The 24785-nt window shown below is 34.8% G+C and overlaps 1 protein-coding gene and 1 long non-coding RNA gene across 2 annotated transcripts in view; one reads left to right on the top strand and one right to left on the bottom strand.

The window, feature by feature from the left end:
* LOC127701153 (tyrosine kinase receptor Cad96Ca-like) overlaps positions 1 to 24785 on the bottom strand; it is a 359749-nt gene that overhangs the window by 243089 nt on the left and 91875 nt on the right. The gene's annotated exons all lie outside the window — the stretch shown is intronic.
* On the top strand, positions 16155 to 19043 carry LOC127701218 (uncharacterized). Its single transcript, XR_007981882.1, has 2 exons — positions 16155 to 16717; positions 18718 to 19043. It is a non-coding gene; the product is annotated as an uncharacterized LOC127701218 (long non-coding RNA).

Raw genomic sequence — 24785 nt, 5'->3', positions numbered from 1 at the left:
AATAATCAGAAAAAAATCAATATGTCTTTCCACGGAAAAGTGGAAAGACCTAATAAATAACGATGGTCAAGCATTGTGATCGGATCGTGAAAGCAATTTCATACAATTCAACTACAAAAATCTGTGAAAATATCCGTTGTATTATAAACATGCGGAAAAAATCAGGCAAAAGAAAAATGTCTGTCAAAATGGTTCAACTTCCTTAATAACAAGGAACAAAATGTAGTACTTTTTAAGAAAACACTTTAGGCGACACATGACCTTATGCGATAAATTAATGAAAATGCACGTTTTGGATCTATAATTGTCACATTCTAATTAATCATGATATATTTGAAACTAAATATTTTGTTTGTCAGAAAGAAAAGTAAAATAGAAGTTATTTTTTCCTTGAAAACGTTTTGATTATTATTTTAAAAGAAGGATTTTGTTGATTTTAAAAAAATGGTTGCATCTACGTCGTTTGGTCTCTGGTGGGTAGTTGACTCATTGGAAATCATACCAAATCTTCTTACTTTTTAATATTTATCATTAGAAAATTAAATTTTGTTTAACATTGATGTACTTTAATTGATTGAAGAATATGATATCTTAATAATAACTTTTTTGTTGGTGTAATTGAACACCTCCTCATTTTCGACAAAACCTTTAAAAAACTCAATTAAAAACTAATGTTTATTATATTTATAATATTCATATTTCTTACAAATAGTATTTAACATGTAATTCACAGAGGAAAAATTAAAAACATTTATGTTAATAGTATAGCACTTTCTGTTCATATTTTAAGAAAACGTTTTCTATTATATATACGAGTATATAACAACACATTAATACCTGTTTTCACTTAAAAGGTAAAAGTAACTTGACACCAAAGATGATAAAGCCACTAGGAGCTTAACTTGTCAAAAATAAGTATCTTTATTTCTATAATGTTAAATGCATTTGCTAATGTGCAAAGCAAAAGGGAATCTAGGGGTATTCCCTGGAAATAAATTGGATGTGTGCGAATTGATATACGTCATAGTACTCAACGAGGTGGTGACAATTTCAACGTAAGTCCATCGGGTGTGGTGGGATCGATTTCCTAGCTTGGTTTGTAAATTTATCAATTAATGAATTGTGTTCTATTCCCGATCGTCAAAAGTCTTGACTCGCTTGCCTGGTGATGCATGCATAACAGACCCCCCCCCTCATAACAGAAGACGCGTATCTTGAAGAAGCATCCAGTATCGCTACGTTCGAGATAATTAGTAACTATAAGGTTTTTTTCTCATGCGCCATGGTATGAAAAATATTTTTAATCTAAAGGGATAGTTAATTTATTAACGATAAGGACGCAACACTGGTAATAACAGCTGACACTGTCCAACTTTAATCAAAATCATATTCCATTAACTTCACTTTCCGCTATATAAATAATGTCCTCTCACTATATAATCCATAGTGTGGTGATTATGTTCAACGTCTATCCCATCGAACTTGAAATAAAGGATACAACTGATACAGTTAAGTGCTCCTCATATCTTGACCTACATTAAGAAACTGACAATGTGGGTCGGATGAGAACAAAACTTTACGACGAAAGAGATGATTTCAGCTTTCCAATGGTGAACGTTCCATTTCTATGTAGCAACATTCCAAACGCGCCTGCATATGGAGTATATATCTCCCAGTTGATACGTTATCCCAGACGTTATCCCAGACCTTGCATTTCCTATCATGATTTCCTTGATAAAGGGTTGCTGCTCACAAGGAAGCTATCAAACCATGAGTTCCAAGTGGTGAATTTGAAATCATCCCATCGACAATTTTACGGACGTCATCACGAGTTGGTTGACTGTTATGGAATATCTGTTTCAAGATGACGACGGATATGTTTCTGTTATCGTAACCACAATCCCGTCCTCTTGTGACCTACCGAATGTGTATTTATATGAACAACACGAATTTGTTTACATAATTCTTATACTCTATTATTTGTTTTACAAACAAAATAAAAAATTCTTTTAAAAGAGAGGCGAAAGATACCAAAGGGACATTCAAACTCATAAGTCGAAAATAAACTGACAACGCCATGGCTAAAACAGAAAAAGACCAACAGACAATCAATAGTACACAAAACACAACATAGAAAACTAAAGGCTGAGCAACACAAACCCCACCAAAAACTGGGGGGAGGGGGGGGGGAACTCAGGTGCTTCTGAAGGGTGAGCAGATCCTGCTCCACATGTGGCACCCGTCGTGTTGCTAATGTTAGTACAAACCCGGTAATAAGTCCAATTCGGTAGGTCACATTCAGGGAAAAGGGGACGGGATTGTAGTTACGACATTTGGAACATATCCGCTACCATATGTGAAACGGATATTCCATAACGGTCAACCAACTCGTGATGGCGTCCGTAAAATTTACGAAGGGATGATTTCAACTTCAACACTTGGAACTCTTGATTTAATAGCTTCCTTGTGAGCAGCAACCCTCTATCAAGGAAATCATGATAGGAAATACAAGCCCTGGAATATCGTATTAACTGGGAGATATATACTCCGTATGCAGGCGCTGCTGGAATGTTGCTACATAGATATGGAACGTTCACAATTGGGAAGCTGAAATCATCTCTTTTGTAATAAAATTTTGTTTTCAACCGACCCTCATTGTCAATTTCTAGATGTAAGTCAAGATATGAGGCAGACTTAACTGTATCTTTTGTATCCTTTATCTCAAGTTCGATGGGATAGATGCGTTCAACATAGTCACCAAATTTTGAATTATTTAGCGAGAGAACATCATTTATATAGCGGAAAGTAAAGTTAAAGGATACTGCTAACTTCTTTTCTTTCTTCCTAAGAAGTTCCCGTATGAAGTCAGCCTGATATGAATTAAGGAACAAGTCGGCAAGAAGAGGGGCACAGTTGGTTTCCATGGGAATGGCGATTGTTTGTTGAAAAACACGTCCTCCAAACGTAACAAATATGTTGTCTATCAAGAAATCAAGGATCTTGATAATGTCAGTCTCAGAGAATTTTTTTGTTTGAATCAGAGTGATTTTTAACAAAGTATGATTTATCCCTCCCTAAGACAAGATACTCGTATCTACGTTGGCCATTCTTTTTTATGAAACAAAACAGGACCAACTCTTTCAATTTGTCTTTTAGTTTGGAATGGGGAATATAGTGTAAAGTGTAGAAAAGTCAAATGTTTTAATACTATTGCAAGATGAAAGAGTCTTAGATTGTATGTACTCTAAAAGATCTTTGGAATTTTTTAGTATCCACATCTGATTCACGTCACCTCTAGAATATGTAGTTTCACAATAACTTTGAAGCCCGGCTTTGATTGCTGATAAAATTGATGTTAATAATTTAAAAAGAGGTTTCGTGGAGCACTTGGAAGACCCAGCAATATAACGTTGTTTGTAAGGACACTTATGTAGTTTAGGTATCCAATACAGTGCTGAAAGATCCAGTTCTTCATCTTTGGTTGAAATTCCAATGGAACATAGAACAGACCTATGCTTATCCAGTATTTCCTCTTTGGTAAGTGTCGTGGGGGTATATGTTGAGTTTCCAAGTGAATTGTCAATACCTAATTTATTTATCAAGCAGTTTATGTAATGTGATTTACACACAAAAACGATGTTATTTGGGGCTTTATCTGCGGGGACAACACCATATTTGTCATGGAGGTAGGACAAGTGTTTTGCAACATTTGGGTCTTTAAAGATTGATGTAGCATGGGTATTCATAGACCCATTCAGTTTCTTAATTCTGATTTGAAGAGTAACTACGTCTTCTTTCTCCCGTTTAACCCATTGCCTGGCATAATCCTCAACTGAATCCATCAGTATTGTGAAGTTGTGTTTCCAATTGATGGATTTAGGCTCACAATATTTCGGGCCTTTGGATTACACATTTCGCAGAGAAGTGTTATTGACAATGTTTAGGTCACCAGTAATAACGTGGCCAGCCGGATTATATATGAATTGGGAACTAGCACAGGTGCAATCAGGAGGTTTAGACTTGAAGTCGTCAATATTGAGATCCAGCAACACGTGTTTGTAATTGAAAATTTTAGTTGCAATTGGTTTGGTATAGGTATTAGAAATTATAGATACAGACTGATCTTTAAAATAGGGAGGTATTTTCGAGTGCACTGAGTTATGATGAAGGATATTGCCGAAGTTGATGGCATCGAGACCTTTGTTGGCAAAGGAAAGTTTAAGAAAGGACCTTTTCTCCTTTTTATCTTTTCCAATGCGAACTGGTTTGAAAAGTCTGTGACTTGCAATATCCGAAATGATAGCTGTACGTTTGTATTGGTTTGAATGAGGGTTTGTAACATAAATTGTACAGAGAATGAAGTTTTGAAAGGGGTAATGAATAAAGCTTCGTACGAATGTGATGAATACCTAACGGCTTTTGTCCAAATGGCAGCAGGTCATTAATAGAGACATCATAGAGAGTAGGTGATGTATAATGACCATGACCATGACTGCGTCTACGTCGAGGAGTAGAGTTGAAAATGTTCATCACATTCACCGAGCTACTGGAAGGACTATATAGAATACTTATACCATCAATTTTGTCATTGCAACCATATGGTGTCGCAGTTCCCAATTGTCGAATCCAGTAGTCTTCTTTTTGTCTACGGAGAGTTGTTGCAAGATGAGGATTGTTAGTCCTGTAGTATATTTTTTCGATGATGCGAACTTGCATAGAAAGGTTTATAAAAGCATATATAATTTAATGTGCATATTGATAAAGGAAAAGGTACAATGAAAAGCTTCTTGGAGCTGCCCCCTATTTTAGTGAACAAATGAAAACAATTGTTTTTATGAAATATATGATTTTTAACCAATATTGATATCCATCTTACAGTTAAGTCCGAATAATTCAAACTTTTAACAATAACAAAGACACGTTTTTCTGTGTTTACTAACGCTTAACATTTTCTGTGATATTCTGAGATATAAAAGTATTGCTTTTTATACTTTTATTAAACTCAAATATGTTGAATTTGGAGGTAGAATTTTCTAGCAGGTTATCGGCATTCTACTTCACAAATAATACAAGATGGTCTTGAGTTATAGAATCTAGGTGCTGAAGTTGTGTATCTTTTTATTTACTTAAAATAATCCCTTTGTTAATTTTACGGACGCCATCACAAGTTGGTTGACCGTTATGGAATATCCGTTTCACAGATGACGACGGATTTGTTCCAATTGTCGTAACTACAATCCCGTCCCCTTTTCCCGAAAGTGACCTACCAAATTAGGCTTATCACCGGGTTTACATGAGCAACACGACGGGTGCCACATGTGGAGCAGGATCTGCTTACCCTTCCGAAGCAGCTGAGATCACCCCAAGTTTTGGTGGAGTTCGTGTTGCTCAGTCTGTAGTTTTCTATGTTGTGTTTTGTGTACTGCTGTTTGTCCGTTGGTCTTTTTCTTTTTTAGGCATGGCGTTGTCAGTTTATTTTCGACCTGTGATTTAATTTTTATAGAATTTGTACCTTAACTGCAATAACTTTTCTAAAGGCGTCTTTGTTATTTTTATTTTTGTTTGATATACTTAGTCAATTGTGTTGTACATGTATGTCTGTGATGTATGATTACACACTTTTTGGCTGCTGGATCCCAATTGTTGTCACATAAACCAATTATGTCTGTTTGGGTTGCTCACCAAATTTGTTCAATATAACGGAACTTTAAACAGCTGTCATAAAAGAGGGAGGTTTTATTTAGCTAGCTATAAATTCAACTTTAGCCCACCATTTTCTTCGGGCAATGCCTGTACCAAGTCAGGAATATGACAATTGTTTTCCATTCGTTCCGTCGGTTGATCTAATCTAACGTTTGATTGTGTCAGGTTTTATGGACTTCCCCGTTTTTGAATTTACCTTGGAGTTCGGTATTTTTGTTAATACGTTTTTGAAAAGATTCGATCAACTTTCATTTTTTATCAAATACTATAAATTTCAGTTTTGAGCTTAAGCACGATGAAATCAAATACCAAATGCAAAGCCTTCTGATGAGTTCCATTACAAACGATCACATTTTAAACAGTGTAAATGGGATGAAACTTACAAAACCAAACAAACGCTAAATTCATTCATTGCATTTTCAATATCATTATGAAATATTTTCACTGATATTCTGAAGTATTGATACTTTTATCTTGCATTAAATTCAAATTTCAGTGATTCAATCCTATTTCAATCCTTTAAATTTCATTTTGGTCTTGGGAGTCTGGACATAACAAAATCAAATGCAAAATGCAACATATTATCAGAACCAGATTAGTCAGGTAATTTCCAAGTATTTCACCTCAGAGTTATCCTTCATTGTTAGTGTTTTGTGTCTTCCTGAAGTATATACATTACTATTTCAATGTAAAACAGTTTTCCACATTCGTCCTAGGCAATTCAACAGAATTTAAGATTTTAGGGCGGCATATAGGTCTGCTGGCACTCACCATAATTCACCCATGCACATGTCATTATCAACATTCGTCAACTAACCTACAGTGTCCATACATTTATATGGTAATAAAATCATAGTTATGACAACCGGACTTTTTGTTTACGAATTTAAATATCCACAATCCAATAACCATAAATCGGCTACATTAGCCTTTATCCCAATAATAGTGTCTATCAGGAGCATCTCCACAAAGAAAAACAGAATATTGGCAAGGAAAAGCGTTTTTATTTCACTCAACAACTCTTAGGGAACAACCATTCTATATCATTCTTGGTAGAGGAGGAGTTATGGATATGGGAAAGGGATTGGACAGGAGGATGTTTTTCGACGGAATAATCATATTTACCTTCTGCGAGTTTCGCTATCTTTTTTGCACGGGCTTGAACATTTATTTTCAACATTTGTTGGGGCAAAATATTCATTTGCATCCTGTTTTGTGCAATGCTTTTTTTTCAGTTCTTACCGGGCAAGAATATTCATTTCCACACCCATATCCCCAGAATATCAAATCGTCGTCTCTTCTAAATTCGTTTTAGGTATTAATTTGAATACTTTGAAAAGTTCAATCAAAATAGCTATCTTAACTGCAGTAAATCTGGAAAGGTTACTGAGGCTTGACACATTTTCTGACATTAAGTTAAAGAACAAGATTGTTTCGTATATTTTCCCGCAAAACAATCATACAATGTTGTAAGGAAAATAACGCTGTCAAGTGTAAAGATATATTTTTTCTGGCCTATTAATATTGAGAAAAACCCACAATGATGTTCAATGGAGAGTAAACAAACGTATCATATAAAGTTATCTAATATCAAAGTGTGTTGACTGTCAGTAGTTAGTTAAAAAGATTCTAACCAAGTTAAAACGCACTTTTACTAACAAATTACATGTTATTTACACTAAGTCTTGTTACTAGCACACACACACACACACACACACACACACACACACACACACACACACACACACACACATCCATCCATCCCGTTCCTTCCCCACACACACGCCAGATTGTTATACTGTTATTGTGACATTTTAAGTACAGTCATTTAAAAAGCCAAGCAGGGATTGAAACATGTTTGAATGTAATATGATCACAAATAAAAAATCTAGTATCGTTTTTTTTAATATCGGTCTGGTCATTTGAAATAGAAATTCTATAAAATACATAACAGAAGGGAGAAAACTCTTGAAATTACGGTGGAATCTATGTCATACTTAAGAACACAATATCTCGAAAGACCAAACTGATTTTCAAAAACTGATTTCATATTTTTCAAGTGTATATTATGTGGCAGTAGCTAATTGAAATGAATTTCCATCATTATAATGGACAATGCCTGGTTAAAAGAAATAGCCGTACTTCAGATGTGTACGGGGAATGTTTCTGTATTTTACTTGTAGTGTTTAGTTTAAGATACTTTAAAGAAAAAGCAAGGTTTTATACTACCTACAAATTTTGTAAATAATTTTCAAGCTACATGTCATACACATTGGTAAAAAAAGGCAGAAGATAGAAAAGGGATATTCAAACTCATCAGTCGAAAATAAACTGACAAACGCCATGGCAATAAAACCAAAAACGACATAAGTAAAAATCAATTTCAATACTAGATTTGTAATTGCGAGCAATAACGGATGGCACCCTCGTCCCCCATTGCCAGGGTAACGGCAGCCATTCTGAAAATTTTAAAGTCAAACAGCGCATCTACACATGCCAATTAACATTTTTGTAAAGTTTCATGAAGTTCGGAGCATTTTTAATTTTTGGACATTTTTGCTGTTTCCATGGTAACGGTGGTCATTTCCAAAATTCCAAAAGCAGACGCAACATTGGCACATGCCATGTTACATATCCATACTGTTTCATTGAGTTTGATGTAACATTCTTTAAGAAAAATAAGCTTAAATGTATTTTCCCATAGGGTCAATGTTAAACTTTTCCTCTGATTCCATGACAATGGCGGCCATTTTGGAATTTATAAATACTGTCTGCACATATGGGCATACCAGGTAACATTTCCATAAAGTTTCATCCATCTAGGTCTTATAATGAAAGATTTAGAATTTTGAAAAAAATCACATTTTTGCATTTCCATGGAAACGGTGGCCATCTTGGACAATTCCAAAACCAGATGCACAACTTCACATGGGGGTCCTCATTATAGTATAGTTCCATCAACATTGGTTCATTCAACTCCGAGAAATAACGTGGACAAAATGTGATGGAAGAATAATAAAAACTAGATTTGCCATTGAAAGCAATAGCGGATGTCACCCTTCCCCCAATTGACACTAAGCGGCAGCCATTTCGAAAATTTTAAACAGTGAATGCACATATATGCACTGTTGAACATCTTTCTGTAAATTTTCAGTACATTTAGAGCATTTTGGAATTTTTCACATTTCAGCCGTTTCCATGGCAACGGCAGCCATTTTCGAAATTCTAAAGTCAAAAGTCTCATCTATACTTGCCAGTTAACAATCATATTTAGTTTCATTAAGTTTGGAGCATTTTGAAATTTTTGACATTTTTGCAATTTCCATGGTAACGGTGGCCATTTTGAAAATTCTGAAGTCAAAAGTCTCATCTATACTTGCCAGTTAACAATCATAATAAGTTTCATTAAGTTTGGAGCATTTTGAAATTTTTGACATTTTTTCTGGTTTCCATGGTAACAGAGATCATTCCAAAATTTTTAATTACAGATGCCACATTGGTACATGGGAGGGAACATACCATCAAAGTTTCAATGGATTTGACCTACCATTTTAGGAGAGGAAATGCTACTTTAAGGTTTTTTGAGCATTTGGACCATTTTTGCATTGTTTCCATGGTAACGGCAGCCATTTTGAAAATTCCAAAGCCAAATGCCACACATCAACAAATGCGGCTCATCGTCACTGTGAAGTTTCATTAAGTTTGGAGCATTTTGAAATTTTTGAAATTTTTGGTATAGTTTCCATGGCAACATAGTAAATCCAATGATTTTCAAAACCTGTATATAGTGGACAACTACATTATTATAAAAACTTAATGATTTTAAGTTTAAGCAAATTTTTTACCAAACTCCAAAATTTTATTTTTTTCACCTTTTTTTCAGTTTCCATGGTGATGGTAGCCATTTTTTAGTTCCAAAGTTGCACTGCAACTCGAAAGTCAGGGTTCCTCATTATAGTAAACAATCATAAAGATTGGTACCACTGGCTCCAAAAAAACTGCCGGACAAAAAAGTTGGAAGAATAAGAATAATTTTTGATATTTTTGATCAGTTTCCATGGCAACATCGTAGTTCCAATGAATCTCAAAATCATCCAATGAATCTCAAAATCATCCAGAACATGTATATAGAGGACAGCTACATTGTATAAAAATATGATGATTTAATGCTTAGGCATATTCAAATTATTCACCAAAAACTAACATTTCATTTTTTCACTCTTTTACTGTTTCCATGGTAACAGTGGCCATCTTGGAAGTGCCAACCTCGACTGCACTTCTGCCAATGGTTATTAACATTATGGTATAGTTCAATTACAATTGGTCCATACGATTCCAAGAAAAAGTGTGGACAAATTGTGTGGAATAATAATAATAATAACAAGTAATCCTGTGTTAGGATGCTAACACAAAAGTCGCCAAAACGGCCCCCAACCATTGTTCTACTGTTTCCATGGTACAGGCAGCCATTTTGAAATTTCAAAGTCGGATATCACATCTACACGTGACTGGTCACATTACTTACAAGTTTCATAAAAATTGGACCAATTTTCAAATTTAGGCATTCGTGTTTCCATGGTTACGGTGGCCATTTTAGAAATTCCAAAGTCAAATGCCACATCTACATAAGCAGTCAACATTTGTGTAAAGTTTCATTAAGTTTGAAGCATTTTGAATGTTTTGACATTTTTGCAGTTTCCATGGTAACGGCAGCCATTTTGAAAATTCCAAAGTCAGATGGCACATTTACACATGACAGGTCACATTACTGTCAAGTTTCATAAAGATTGGACCAAATCAAGATTTTTCGCATTTTTGTTGTTTCTATGGAAACGGCGGCCATTTTGGAAATTCCAAAGTCAAATTCCAAATCTACATACACTCGTTAACATCTCTGAAAAATTTCATTGAATTTGAAGCATTTTAAAAAAAAATCACATTTTTGCAGTTTCCATGGTTACGGCGGCCATTTTAAAAATTCCATAGTTGAATTACAGCTATATATGGTGCTACCTGTAATAATCTATCATTATATAACATAAAAAGCACATAGGAATAATTCAACACTATCACATTACTAATCACATGACTATTGTTCTAGAATGTTCCATGAAAATTGACCCCCTAAAATAATGCCAAGATGACCCCGGGCTGAAATAAAAAATGTGGAATGGACACCTGGACATCAGTCTCTTGTATTACACAAAACTTAAAGGTTCTACCAGTAGCGAATCAATAGTCGAAAAATGACCCCGACCATGTTCCGGCCCCCAAATAGTGCCAAGTTGACCCTCATTTGAAATAAAAAATAGTGAATGCACCCCTAGGGTTACTACCCCAACATCATACCAAATATAAAGTTTCCATCATTTAAGGCTTGGAAGAAAATGGTCGGACAAATTAGGGTTAGGAAGAATAATAATAACTAGATTTGCCATTGCAAGCAATAGCGGATGTCACCCTTTCCCGATTGTCACTAGATTGCAGCCAGTTTTAAAATTTTAAACAGTGAATGCACATATATACTGATGGCTTTACATCTTTCTGTAATTTTTTAGAACATTTAGTGGATTTACAAATTTTACGCATAATTTTTCCTTTTTTGCCTTGTTTCCATGGTAACAGCAGCCATTTTGGAAATTACAACGCCAATCGTTGCTTCCACACATGACAGTCAACATTATTGTGAAGTTTCATTAAGTTTGAAGCATTCTGAAATTTTTGAAATTTTTGCTCCTGTATCCATGGTAACATAGAAGTTCCAATGATTGTCAAAATCATTCAAAACCTGTATATAATGGACAACTATATTGTATAAAAATTTGATGATTTTAAGTTAAAGCATACCAAAATTATTCACCAAACCCTGAAGTTTTTGGAGCATTTTGACATTTTTGCATTGTTTCCATGGTAACGGCAGACATTTTGGAAATTCCAACGCCAAATTCCACATCTACCAATGTTGCTCATTGTTACTGCGAAGTTTCAAAAAATTTTGAGCACTTTTATATTTTGGAAATTTTTGATGTAGTTTCCATGGCAACATAGTAGTTCCAATGATTGCCAAAATCATCCAAAACCAGTATATAGTGGGCACCTACATGGTATTAAAATATAATGATTCTAAGTTTAAGCATCTCCAAATAATTCACCAAAACCAAAAACTGGATTTTTTCACATTTGTTCCGTTTCCATGGTATCAGCAGCCATTTTTAATGTTCTTAAGACCTACTGCAACCCGAAATTTTGTGTTCCTCATTATAGTTAACTATCATTAAGATTGGTTCCATTAGCTCCAAAAAAACTGCAGGACAAAATTAGGTGGAAGAATAATAATAATAATAATAATAAAAAAGAAACGAAGGAAAAGCAATATGTCACCCGACATTGTCGATCGGGAGACATAATAATAATAATAATAAGAAGAAGAAATGGGACAAAAAATATAAAGTCCCCAAAACTCCGTTTAAAAACTAAAACTTAACTAGATTTGCCATTGCAAGCAATAGCGGATGGCACCCTTCCCCCATTGCCAGGTGAGCGGCAGTCATTTAGCAAATTCCAAAGTCAAAGAGTGCATCTACACATGCAAATTATCATTTTTGTAAAGTTTAATTAAGTTTGGAGCATTTTGAAATTTTGAACTTTTTTGCTGTTTCCATGGTTACGGCAGCCATTTTGAAAATTCCAACTTCAAAATGCAACTCTGCCCATGCCAGTTACCATTTCTGTTAAGTTTCATCCAGTTTGCAGCATTTTGATTTTTTTTGAAATTTTGAACATTTTTGCTGTTTCCATGGTGACAGTGGATAATTCCAAAATTCTAAAAGCAGATATCTCATTGCCATATGTCATGTTATATATCAATACAGTTTCATTGACTTTGGTCAAATACTCTTTAAGAAAATGCTGATTTTATGCATTTTCCTATAGGGTCAATGTAAAACTTGCCCCCAGTTTCCATGACAACGGCGCCCATTTTGGACTATCCAAATATTGTCTTGACATCTTAGCATACTGGGTAACATTCTCATAAAGTTTCATCCAGTGGGGTCTTATAACGAAAGAGTTAGAATTTTTGATATTTTAGCTGTTTCCATGGTAACGGCAGCCATTTTGAAAATTCCGAAGTCAAGCTGCACATGCCAGTTACCACTCTTGTGGAGTTTCTTCCAGTTTGGAACACTTTGTGATTTTTTTCGCATTTTTGCTGTTTCCATGGAAACGGCGGCCATTTTTTACCATTCCATAGCAAGGTGCACAACTTTACATGGGGGTCCTCATTATAGTAGAGTTCCATCAACATTGGTCCATTGGATTCCAAGAACTCGCGCGGACAAAATGTGTGGAAGAAAAATAATAAAAATAACTAGATTTGCCATTGCAAGCAATAGCGGATGGCACCCTTCCCCCATTGCCAGGCGAGCGGCATCCATTTAGAAAATTCCAAAGTCAAAGAGTGCATCTACACATGCAAATTATCATTTTTGTAAAGTTTCATTAAGTTTGGAGCATTTTGAAATTTTGGACATTTTTGCTGTTTCCATGGTTACGGCGGCCATTTAAAAAATTCCAACTTCAAAACGCAACTTTGCCCATGCCAGTTACCATTCCTGTAAAGTTTCATCCAGTTTGCAGCATTTTGATTTTTTTGGAAATTTTGGATATTTTTGCTGTTTCCATGGTTACAGTGGATAATTCCAAAATTCTAGAAGCAGACATCTCATTGCCACATGTCATGTTATATATCAATACAGTTTCATTGACTTTGGTGAAATACTCTTTAAGAAAATGCTGATTTTATGCATTTTCCCATAGGGTCAATGTAAAACCTGCACCCAAGTTTCCATGAAAACGGCGGCCATTTTGGACTATCCAAATATTGTCTTGACATCTTAGCATACTGGGTAACATTTTCATTAAGTTTCATCCAGTTGGGTCTTATAACGAAAGAGTTTTTTTGATATTTTAGCTGTTTCCATGGTAACGGCAGCCATTTTGAAAATTTCGAAGTCAAACTGCAAATCAGCACATGCCAGTTACCATTCCTGTGGAGTTTCTTCCAGTTTGGAACACTTTGAATTTTTTGAAACTTTGGACATTTTTGCTGTATCCATGGTTACAGTGGACAATTCCAAAATCCTAAAAGCAGACATCTCATTGCCACGTGTCATGTTATATATCAATACAGTTTCATTCACTTTGGTGAAATACTCTTTAAGAAATTGCTGATTTTATGCATTTTCCCATAGGGTCAATGTTAAACTTGCCCCCAGTTTCTATGACAACGGCAGCCATTTTAGAAATTCCAACACCAATTACCACTTTTACACTAGCCAGTCAACATTATTGTGAAGTTTCATTAAGTTTGAAGCTTTCTGAAAATTTTGAAAATTTTGCTGCTGTATCCATGGTAACATAGTAGTTTTAATGATTGTGAAAATCATCCAAATCCTGTATATAGTGGACAACTACATTGTATAAAAATTTGATGATTTCAAGTTATAGCATACCCATATTATTCACCAAACCCTTAAGTTTTTGGAGCATTTTGACCTTTTTGCATTGTTTCCATGGTAACGGCAGACATTTTCGAAATTCCAACGCCAAATTTTACATCTACCAATGTTGCTCATCGTTACTATGAAATTTCATTAAATATGAAGCATTTTGATATTTTTGAAATTTTTGGTGTAGTTTCCATGCCAACATAGTAGTTCCAATGGTTGCCAAAATCATACCAAAACCAGTATATAGTGAGCACCTACATTGTATTAAAATATAATGATTCTAAAATTAAGCATATCGTAATAATTCACCAAAACCAAAAACTGGATTTTTTCACGTTTGTGTAGTTTCCATGGAAACGGTGGCCATTTTTTACCATTCCATAGCAAGGTGCACGACTTTATATGGGGGTCCTCATTAAGTTTGGAGCATTTTGAAATTTTTGACATTTTGGCTGTTTCTATGGTTACGACGGCCATTTTGAAAATTCCAGCTGCAAATGCAACTCTGCCTATTCCAGTTACCATTTCTGTAAAGTTTCATCCAGTTTGCAGCATTTTGATTTTTTTTGAAATTTTGGACTGTTTTTGCTGTTTCCATGGAAACGGCGGCCATTTTTTACCATTCCATAGCAAGGTGCACAACTTTACATGGGGGTCCTCATTATAGTAGAGTTCCATCAACATTGGTCCATTGGATTCCAAGAACTCGCGCGGACAAAATGTGTGGAAGAAAAATAAGAAAAACTAGTATCTCAATTGTTTGTAAAACAATTGAAAGGTCTTTCCTGTTAAAGTTATGTTTTCGTAATGTACTTTGTACGACCTTTCATTTGATATACGACAAGCATACCTTCTAAAACTTTTCGCTTTTTACACTTAATGACCCAATCCACCTTAATTTTCAAGATCGGAAGTATGATATATGTAATGTAGACTTGATGATCTTTCATTTGATATGCGACAACGCCATGTTCTAGAAAGTTTGATTTTTGCACTTAATAACCCCATCCAACTCATTTTTTGAGGACAGGAATCTGATATTTTAAATGTACATCTTACGACCTTTCATTTGAAATACAACAACCTTAGTAATACCTTAAAAGAAAATTTTATTTTTTGCACTCAATGACCCCACCCAACCCCTTTTTTGGGACGTCAATTTGATATTGAAATGTACGCTTTATGGACTTTCATTTGATATGCGACAACCTAACCATCTGAGAAGTTTGAATTTTTTGCACTAAATGACCCCACCCTTCCCCCTGGGATGAAAAAGGGGTTTTACATTTTCATTTTTGAGTAGAGCTCGTTAAGACCTTCAATTTGATATATCAAATGACCCAATTTGGCAAAGTGCCAAAAATGATGCAATATAAATTATATAAATAGAACTTATGAAACTTACAAAGTAAATGCAAAACATGAAAATTTCAAATTGATTTTTTGGGGGTTTTTTTCATTGAATGTTTTTGGTATTTAGTCAAATATATAACCATGTTGAATTCTTTAATTTCTAAAAATATCAGGTGGTAAACTGTTGTTGATTCAGAAATACATGCCTCCGCTCGAAAAATTTCAAACTGCATTATCTCTTAAACGACAACAGATATCTCAAATCTGTTAAATGATAAATGATCTGCAGTTAAAGAGCAACATTGTATACAAAAATTTGGGACAATTCCATAGTTCATCAAGGTCACAATGAATTATCAAATATATGATGCAATATCAAACTTGAGAACCGGAAGTCGTAGAGACATGGGACTACCACCATTCAACTCAGGACCACTTGGCCTTTCAATTGTCACAATGTCAAGGTGATAGCAGTCTGAAGGTGAAGGTTAAATTTCATCATGACCTGACATTGACCTCAAATTGAAGGTCTTGGATTACTGATCATCTTTGCAGTTTATAGTAGGTTGATATCTGTTACCTTTTAAAAAGATATACATATGTTACTATAGTTTTAAGAATTATGTTAATGTAACTTTTGAACAGACGGTCGGACATTTTTGAACTTAATGTATAAAATGTAGAGCACGTCCAGAGGAACATTTTATACACAGTATGTATGCAGCAAACTCTTATTGTTTTCTTAATATGCAAGCTTGAAATTGCAGCGTAATTTTATTTGCACTCTGTGACCTTTGACCTTGAGTGCAAATTGAAGGTCACAAGAACTTAGGATTATTAGTGTAGGTCCCAAGTCTCTACGACTTCCGGTTCTCGAAATAGAATTTTTCAAAAATTGTGTATATTTTTTTAAGAGAAATAACTCCTTATAAGGGTCAATAACAAAATTATTTTATATGTTTATTAACATTGCCATCTGTTCTTGTACATGTTGCCGTTTTCAAATCGATTCTATCCCTAATACTTTTTGAGAAAAATGCGAAAAAAAGAAATTGCTGCAAGGGGATATAACTCGCATAGGGGATGATGAAATCCTATGCAGCCTCATATGGTAGTACATCATGATGAGATCTACCTATTGTACAAATAAGGTCATGATAACTCATAAAACAACGAGTAGGGGCCATGTCGAAAAAATCCAATAAAAGTGAGATAACTTCTATAGAGGATGATGAAATCCTTAACAGGGTCATCTGGTAATACTTCATGATGAGGTCTATCGATGGTCCATATTTAGTCCTGATAACTTCAACAGAAACGTGGGGAGGGCATTCCCAAAAAAATGTTGGAAGAAAAAAAAGAAAAAAAAAAAAAAAGAAAAAACATTAGAAAAACTAGTATCTCAATTGTTTGTAAAACAATTGAAAGGTCTTTCCTGTTAAAGTGATGTTTTCGTAATGTACTTTGTACGACCTTTCATTTGATATACGACAAGCATACCTTCTGAAACTTTTCGCATTTTACACTTAATGACCCCATCCGCCTTAATTTTCGAGATCGGAAGTATGATATATGTAATGTAGACTTGATGATCTTTCATTTGATATGCGACAACGCCATGTTCTAGAAAGTTTGATTTTAGCACTTAATAACCCCATCCAACTCATTTTTTGAGGACAGGAATCTGATATTTGAAATGTACACGTTACGACCTTTCATTTGATATACAACAACCTTACCTTAAAAGAAAATTTTATTTTTTGCACTCAATGACCCCACCCAACTCATTTTTAGGGGACGTCAATTTGATATTTGAAATGTACGCTTCATGGACTTTCATTTGATATGCGACAACCTAACCATCTGAGAAGTTTCAATTTTTTGCACTAAATGACCCCACCCTTCCCCCTCGGATAAAAAAGGGGTTTAACATTTTCATTTTTGAGTAGAGCTCGTTAAGACCTTCAATTTGATATATCAAATGACCTCATTTGGCAAAGTGCCAAAAATGATGCAATATCAATTGTATAAATAGAAATTATGAAACTTACAAAGTAAATGCAAAACATAAAAAATATAAATTTAATTTTATGGGTTTTTTTTTCATTGAATGTTTTTGGTATTTAATCAAACATATAACCATGATGAACTCTTTAATTTCTGAAAATTTCAGGTGGTAAACTGTTGTTAAATCAGAAATACATGCCTCCGCTCGCAAAATTTCAAACTGCATTATCTCTTAAATGACAACAGATATCTCAAATCTGTTAAAAGAAAAATGCTCTGCAGTAAAAGGACAACATTTTTAAAAAAAATTTGGACAATTCCAAAGTTCATCAAGGTCACAATGAATTATCAAATATATGATGCAATATCAAACTTGAGAACCGGAAGTCGTAGAGACATGGGACTACCACCATTCAACTCAGGACCACTTGACCTTTCAAATGTCACAAGGTCAAGGTCATGGTACACTCTGAAGGTCAAGATTAAATTTCATCATGACCTGAAATTGACCTCAAATTGAAGGTCTTGAACTACTGATCATCTTTCCAGTTTATAGAAGGTTGATATCTGTTACCTTTTAAAAGATATACATATGTTACTATAGTTTTTAGAATTATGTTAATGTAACTTTTGAACAGACGGTCGGACATTTTTGAGCTTAATGTATAAAATGTAGAGCTCGTCGAGAGGAACATTTTATACACAGTATGTATGCAGCAAACTCTTATCGTTTTCTTAATATGCAAGCTTGAATTTGCAGCGTAATTTTTTTTTGCACTCGGTGACCTTTGACCTTGGATGCAAATTGAAGGTCACATGAACTTAAGATTATTGGTGTAGGTCCCAAGTCTCTACGACTTCCGGTTCTCGAAATACGATTTTTCAAAAATTGTGTATATTTTTTCAAGAGAAATAACTCCTTATAAGGGTCAATAACAAAATTATTTTATATGTTCATTTATATTGCCATCTGTTCCTGTACATGTTGCTGTTTTCAAATCGATTCTATCCCTAATACTTTTTGAGAAAATGCAAGGGAAAGAAATTGCTTCAAGGGGATATAACTCGCATAGGGGATAATGAAATCCTATGCAGCCTCATATGGTAGTACATCATGATGAGATCTACCTATTGTCTAAATAAGGTCATGATATCTTTAAAAACAACGAGGGGGGGCCATGTCGAAAAAATCCAATCAAAGGGAGATAACTTCTACAGGGGATGATGAAATCCTTAACAGGGTCATGTGGTCATACTTCAAGATGAGGTCTATCGATGGTCAATATTTGGTCTTGATAACTTCAACAGAAACGGGGGGAGGGCATTCCCAAAAAAATGTTGGAAGAAAAAAAAGAAAAAAAAAAAAAAAAAAAAAAAGAAAAAGAAAAAAAAAAAAAAAAAGAAAAAAAAAAAAACATTAGAAAAACAATAAGGTCTTTCCTAACGGAGTGGAAAGACCTTAACAATAAGGTCTTTCCTAACGGAGTGGAAAGACCTTAACAAGAAACGTAGAATAACAGTATGTCACCCCAACTCCGTTGAGGGTGCCATACTAATAAAAAAAAAAGAAACGTAGAATAACAATATGTCACCCCAACTCCGTTGAGGGTGCCATAACTAGATTTGCTATTGCAAGCAATAGCGGAGGATGTCACCCTGTACTGGACATTGTCACAGTAGCAGCAACCATTTTGAGTTTACCAAAGTCAAATGACACATCTATTATACATGCTGGAATTGGCATGTCTTTGATCCCCCCTTTTTTCTCTACCCGTAGAATAAGTTTGAGTTCTATACATAGTTTGGGAATTCTTTAGAATCTAAAATTAGACCCACGCGCGAGGAAGAACGTGGCGTCACGTGATGTGCAAGTATATTATCTCGGACTGTTATTATCTAGGATTTAGCACATTAATATTCTTTTTAGAGGAGACCTTGGACAGACAACATGTGTATATATTGACGGAGCGGCATACTAACTGTTCATTTGGTTCTTCAATAGCTCGCGTATCACACGATACATGCATCTTATCTTGTACAATTAAATGACACGTTCATCGATTGATTTTAGCTAATGTGTTTATTTAAGCAGGTGTGTAATTCACGGATGTGTACTGTAATGCATGTAGAGAAATGTCAATACTATGTACTCTTAGTGTTTCTATCTCTCTCTCGGTGACGATGTTCTCTTCACAGCACGATTTTTGTATTGTATAGAATAGAAGCACGTTAAATTATAAATTGTTTTCCTTCTAGCATATTCTAGAAGATGTTTTGCAGTACAGATTTGTATTTGATCGTATGCACATACTCTTGATTACGGAATTTTGCCTCAAATTTTCGTGGTGTTTTATATATAAAAAAGAAGATGTGGTATGATTGCCAATGAGACAACTCTCCACAAGAGACCAAATGACATAGAAATTAACAACTATAGGTCACCATACGGCCTTCAACAATGAGCAAAGCCCATACTGCATAGTCAGTTAAGTTTTTTTTGCTGTTTCCATGGCAACGGCGGCCATTTAAAATTCCTAAGACAAATAGCAACTCTGCACATCCCAATTGACATTTCTGTGAAGTTTCATCAAATTTGGAGCATTTTGAAATTTTTGGATATTTTTGAATTTGTGCTGTTTCCATGGTAACAGTGACCGATTCCAAAATTTTAAAGACATGAATCACTTTGACAGATGACCAGGAATATACCATGAAAGAATCATGGAATTTGACCTACCATTCTAAGTAAGTAAATGCTACTTTTAAGAATTTCCCATAGGGTCTAATGGTAAATGTTTCTCCAGTTTCCATGGTAATGGCAGCCATTTTGGAATTTCTAAATACGGTCAACACATCTTGGCATACCAGGTTACATTCCCATCAAGTTTCATCCAGTTGGGTCTTATAATGAAAGATTAAATGGATTTGCAATTGTGATTTTTTTTTCACATTTTTTCTGTTTCCATTGTAACGGCAGCCATTTTTTTTGTTCCAAAGTAGCACTGCAACTCGAAAGTCACGGTTCCTTGTTATATTGCACCATCATTTAGATTGGTTCATTTGGCTCTGAGAAAACTGGCGGACAAAATTAGGTGGAAGAAAAATAATAATAATAATAAAGAAACGGAGGAATAGCAATATGTCACCCGACATTGTCGTACGGGTGACATAATAACTAGATTTGTAATTGCTAGCAATAACGGATGGCACCCTTCCCCCATTGCCAGGCGAGCGGCAGCCATTTTGAAAATTCTAAAGTCAAAGAGCGCATCTTCAGGTGTCTATTAACATAGTTGTTAAAATTCATAAATTTTGGAGCATTTTAAAAATTAAAAATTTTTTGCTGTTTCTATGGTAGCGGTTACCATTTCCAAAATTCCAAAGACAGGTGCCACTTTCGGTTTGCCATATTACATATCCATAAAGTTTTATTAGCTTTGATCCAATATTTTTGTAAGAAATGCAGCTTTAACGTGTTTTCCCATAGGGTCAATGTTAAACTTTCGCCCTGTTTCCATGACAATGGCAGCCATTTTGGAACTTCTTAAAATTCCATGGCATCTGGGCATATCAGGTAACACTTCCATGAAGTTTCATCCAGTTGGGTCTTATAATGAAAGATATAGAATTTTGAAATTTTTTCACATTTTGTCAGTTTCCATGACAACGGCCGCCATCTTGAATATGTCATACCCTGTTTTCCAATCTGCACATAATGGATAACATTATGATATAGTTCCATGACCATTGGTTCATACAATTCCAAGTTATCAGCTGGACAAAAAAAGTGGAAGAATAATAAAAATAACTAGATTTGCCATTGCAAGCAATAGCGGATAGCACCCTTCCCCCATTGCCAGGCGAGCGGCATCTATTTAGAAAATTCCAAAGTCAAAGAGTGCATCTACACATGCAAATTATCATTTTTGGAAAGTTTCATTAAGTTTGGAGCATTTTGAAATTTTGGACATTTTTGCTGTTTCCATGGTTACGGCGGCCATTTTGAAAATTCTAACTTCAATATGCAACTCTGCTTATGCCAGTTACCATTTCTGTAAAGTTTCATCCAGTTTGCAGCATTTTGATTATTTTGGATATTTTGGACATTTTTGCAAGTTAACATTCTTGTGGAGTTTCTTCCAGTTTGGAACACTTTGATTTTTTTCGCATTTTTGCTGTTTCCATGGAAACGGCGGCCATTTTTTACCATTCCATAGTAAGGTGCACAACTTTACATGGGGGTCCTCATTATAGTAGAGTTCCATCAACATTGGTCCATTGGATTCCAAGAACTCGCGCGGACAAAATGTGTGGAAGAAAAATAAGAAAATAAAGAAACGTAGAATAACAATACGTCACCCCAACTCTGTTGAGGGTGCCATAATAAAAATAATAAGAAAAAAAGAAACGTAGAATAACAATATGTCACCCAAACTCCGTTGAGGGTGCCATAATAATAAAGAAACGGAGGAAAAGCAATATGTCACCCGACATTGTCGATCGGGTGACATAACTAGATTTGTAATTGTTAGCTATAACGGATGGCACCCTCGTTCCCCCATTGCCAGGGTTACGGCAGCCATTTTGAAATTTCCAAAGTCAAACTATGCATCTACACATGCCTGTTAACATGACTGTAAATTTTCAGAAAGTTTGGAGCATTTTAAAATTTTTGAAATTTTTGTTGTTTCCATAGTAATGGTGACCATTTCCAAAAATTCCAAAGACAGATGCCACATTGGCACATGCCATATTACATATCCATATATTTGTATTTGGTTTGATTCAATATTCTACAAGAAAATGAAGCTTAAATGTATTTTCCCATAGGCCCAATGTTAAACTTTCGCTCTGTTTCCATGACAATGGCGGCCATTTTGGAATTTCCTAATATTGTCTAAACATCTAGGCATACCAAGGAACATTTCCATAAAGTTTAATCCAGCTAGGTCTTATAATGAAAGATTTAGAATTTTGAAAATATTTCACATTTTTGCAGTTTCCATGGAAACGGCGGCCATTTTAAAACATTCCAGAGTCAGATGCACAACTTTAGATGGGGATCCTCATTATAGTATAGTTCCATTAACATTGGATCACTTAATTCTGAGAAACAGCGTGGACAAAATGTGTGGAAGAATAATAAAAATAACTAGATTTGCCATTGCAAGCAATAGCGGATGTCACCCTTCCCCCATTGCCACTACATTGCAGCCAGTTTAAAAATTTTAAACAGTGAAAGCACATATATACTGATTGCTTTATATCTTTCTGTAATTTTTTAGAACATTTAGCGGATTTACAAATTTTACGCATATTTTTTTCTTTTTTGCCTTGTTTCCATGGTAACGGCAGCCATTTTGGAAATTCCAACGGCAATTGCCGCTTCCACACATGACAGTCAACATTATTGTGAAGTTTCATTAAGTTTGAAGCATTCTGAAATTTTTTTAATTTTTGCTCCTGTATCCATGGTAACATAGTAGTTCCAATGATTGTCAAAATCATTCAAAACCTGTATATAATGGACAACTATATTGAATAATAATTTGATGATTTTAAGTTAAAGCATACCAAAATTATTCACCAAACCCTGAAGTTTTTGGAGCATTTTGACATTTTTGCATTGTTTCCAATGTTACAGCAGCCATTTTGGAAATTCTAACTTCAAATGCCACATCTTCCGATGTTGCTCATTGTTACTGTGAAGTTTCATTAAGTTTGGAGCATTTTGATATTTTTGAAATTTTTGGTGTAGTTTCCATGGCAACATAGTAGTTCCAATGATTGCCAAAATCATCCAACGCCAGTATATAGTGGGCACTTACATGGTATTAAAATATAATGATTCTAAGTTTAAGCATATCAAAATAATTCATCAAAACCAAAAACTGGATTTTTTCACATTTGTCCCGTTTCCATGGTAACGGCAGCCATTTAAAAAATTCCAAACGTGTCGTGCATAACTAGAGTTGATGGTCCTCATTGTGGTACCCATTCAATAGAATTGGTCTATTAATCTATGAGAAAACGGGCGGACAAAAAAGGTGGAATAATAATAATAATAATAATAATAACTAGATTTGCCATTGCAAGCAATAGAGGATGGCACCCTTCCCCCATTGCCAGGCGAGCGACATCCATTTAGAAAATTCCAAAGTCAAAGAGTGCATCTACACATGCAAATTATCATTTTTGTAAAGTTTCATTAAGTTTGGAGCATTTTGAAATTTTGGACATTTTTGTTGTTTCCATGGTAACGGCGGCCATTTTGAAAATTCCAACTTCAAAATGCAACTCTGCCCATGCCAGTTACCATTTCTGTGGAGTTTCTTCCAGTTTGCAGCATTTTGATTTTTTTTGAAATTTTGAACTTTTTGCTGTTTCCAAAATTCGAAAAGCAGACATCTCATTGCCACATGTCATGTTATATATCAATACAGTTTTATTGACTTTGGTCAAATACTCTTTAAGAAAATGCTGATTTTATGCATTTTCCTATAGGGTCAATGTAAAACTTGCCCCCAGTTTCCATGACAACGGCGCCCATTTTGGACTATCCAAATATTGTCTTGACATCTTAGCATACTGGGTAACATTTTCATAAAGTTTCATCCAGTTGGGTTTCATAACGAAAGAGTTAGAATTTTTGAATTTTTAGCTGTTTGCATGGTAACGGCAGCCATTTTGAAAATTCCGAAGTCAAACTGCAAATCAGCACATGCCAGTTACCATTCCTGTGGAGTTTCTTCCAGTTTAGAACACTTTGATTTTTTTCGCATTTTTGTTGTTTCCATGGAAACGGCGGCCATTTTTTACCATTCCATAGCAAGGTGCACAACTTTACATGGGGGTCCTCATTATAGTAGAGTTCCATCAACATTGGTCCATTGGATTCCAAGAACTCGCGCGGACAAAATGTGTGGAAGAAAAATAAGAAAAAAAGAAACGTAGAATAACAATACGTCACCCCAACTCGTTTGAGGGTGCCATAACTAGATTTGTAATTGCTAGCAATAACGGATGGCACCCTTCCCCCGTTACCAGGCGAGCGGCAGCCATTTTAAAAATTCTAAAGTCAAAGAGCGCATCTACAGATGTCTATTACCATAATTGTTAAAATTCATAAATTTTGGAGCTTTTTAAAAATTTTAAATTTTTTGCTGTTTCTATGGTAACGGTTACCATTTCCAAAATTCAAAAGACAGGTGC

This window comes from Mytilus californianus, unplaced genomic scaffold (genome assembly GCF_021869535.1).
Source record: "Mytilus californianus isolate M0D057914Y unplaced genomic scaffold, xbMytCali1.0.p SCAF_5, whole genome shotgun sequence".
NCBI lineage: Eukaryota > Metazoa > Mollusca > Bivalvia > Mytilida > Mytilidae > Mytilus > Mytilus californianus.
Note: the sequence above shows the minus strand (reverse complement) of the source record. Positions and strands in the feature narration are given on the sequence as shown.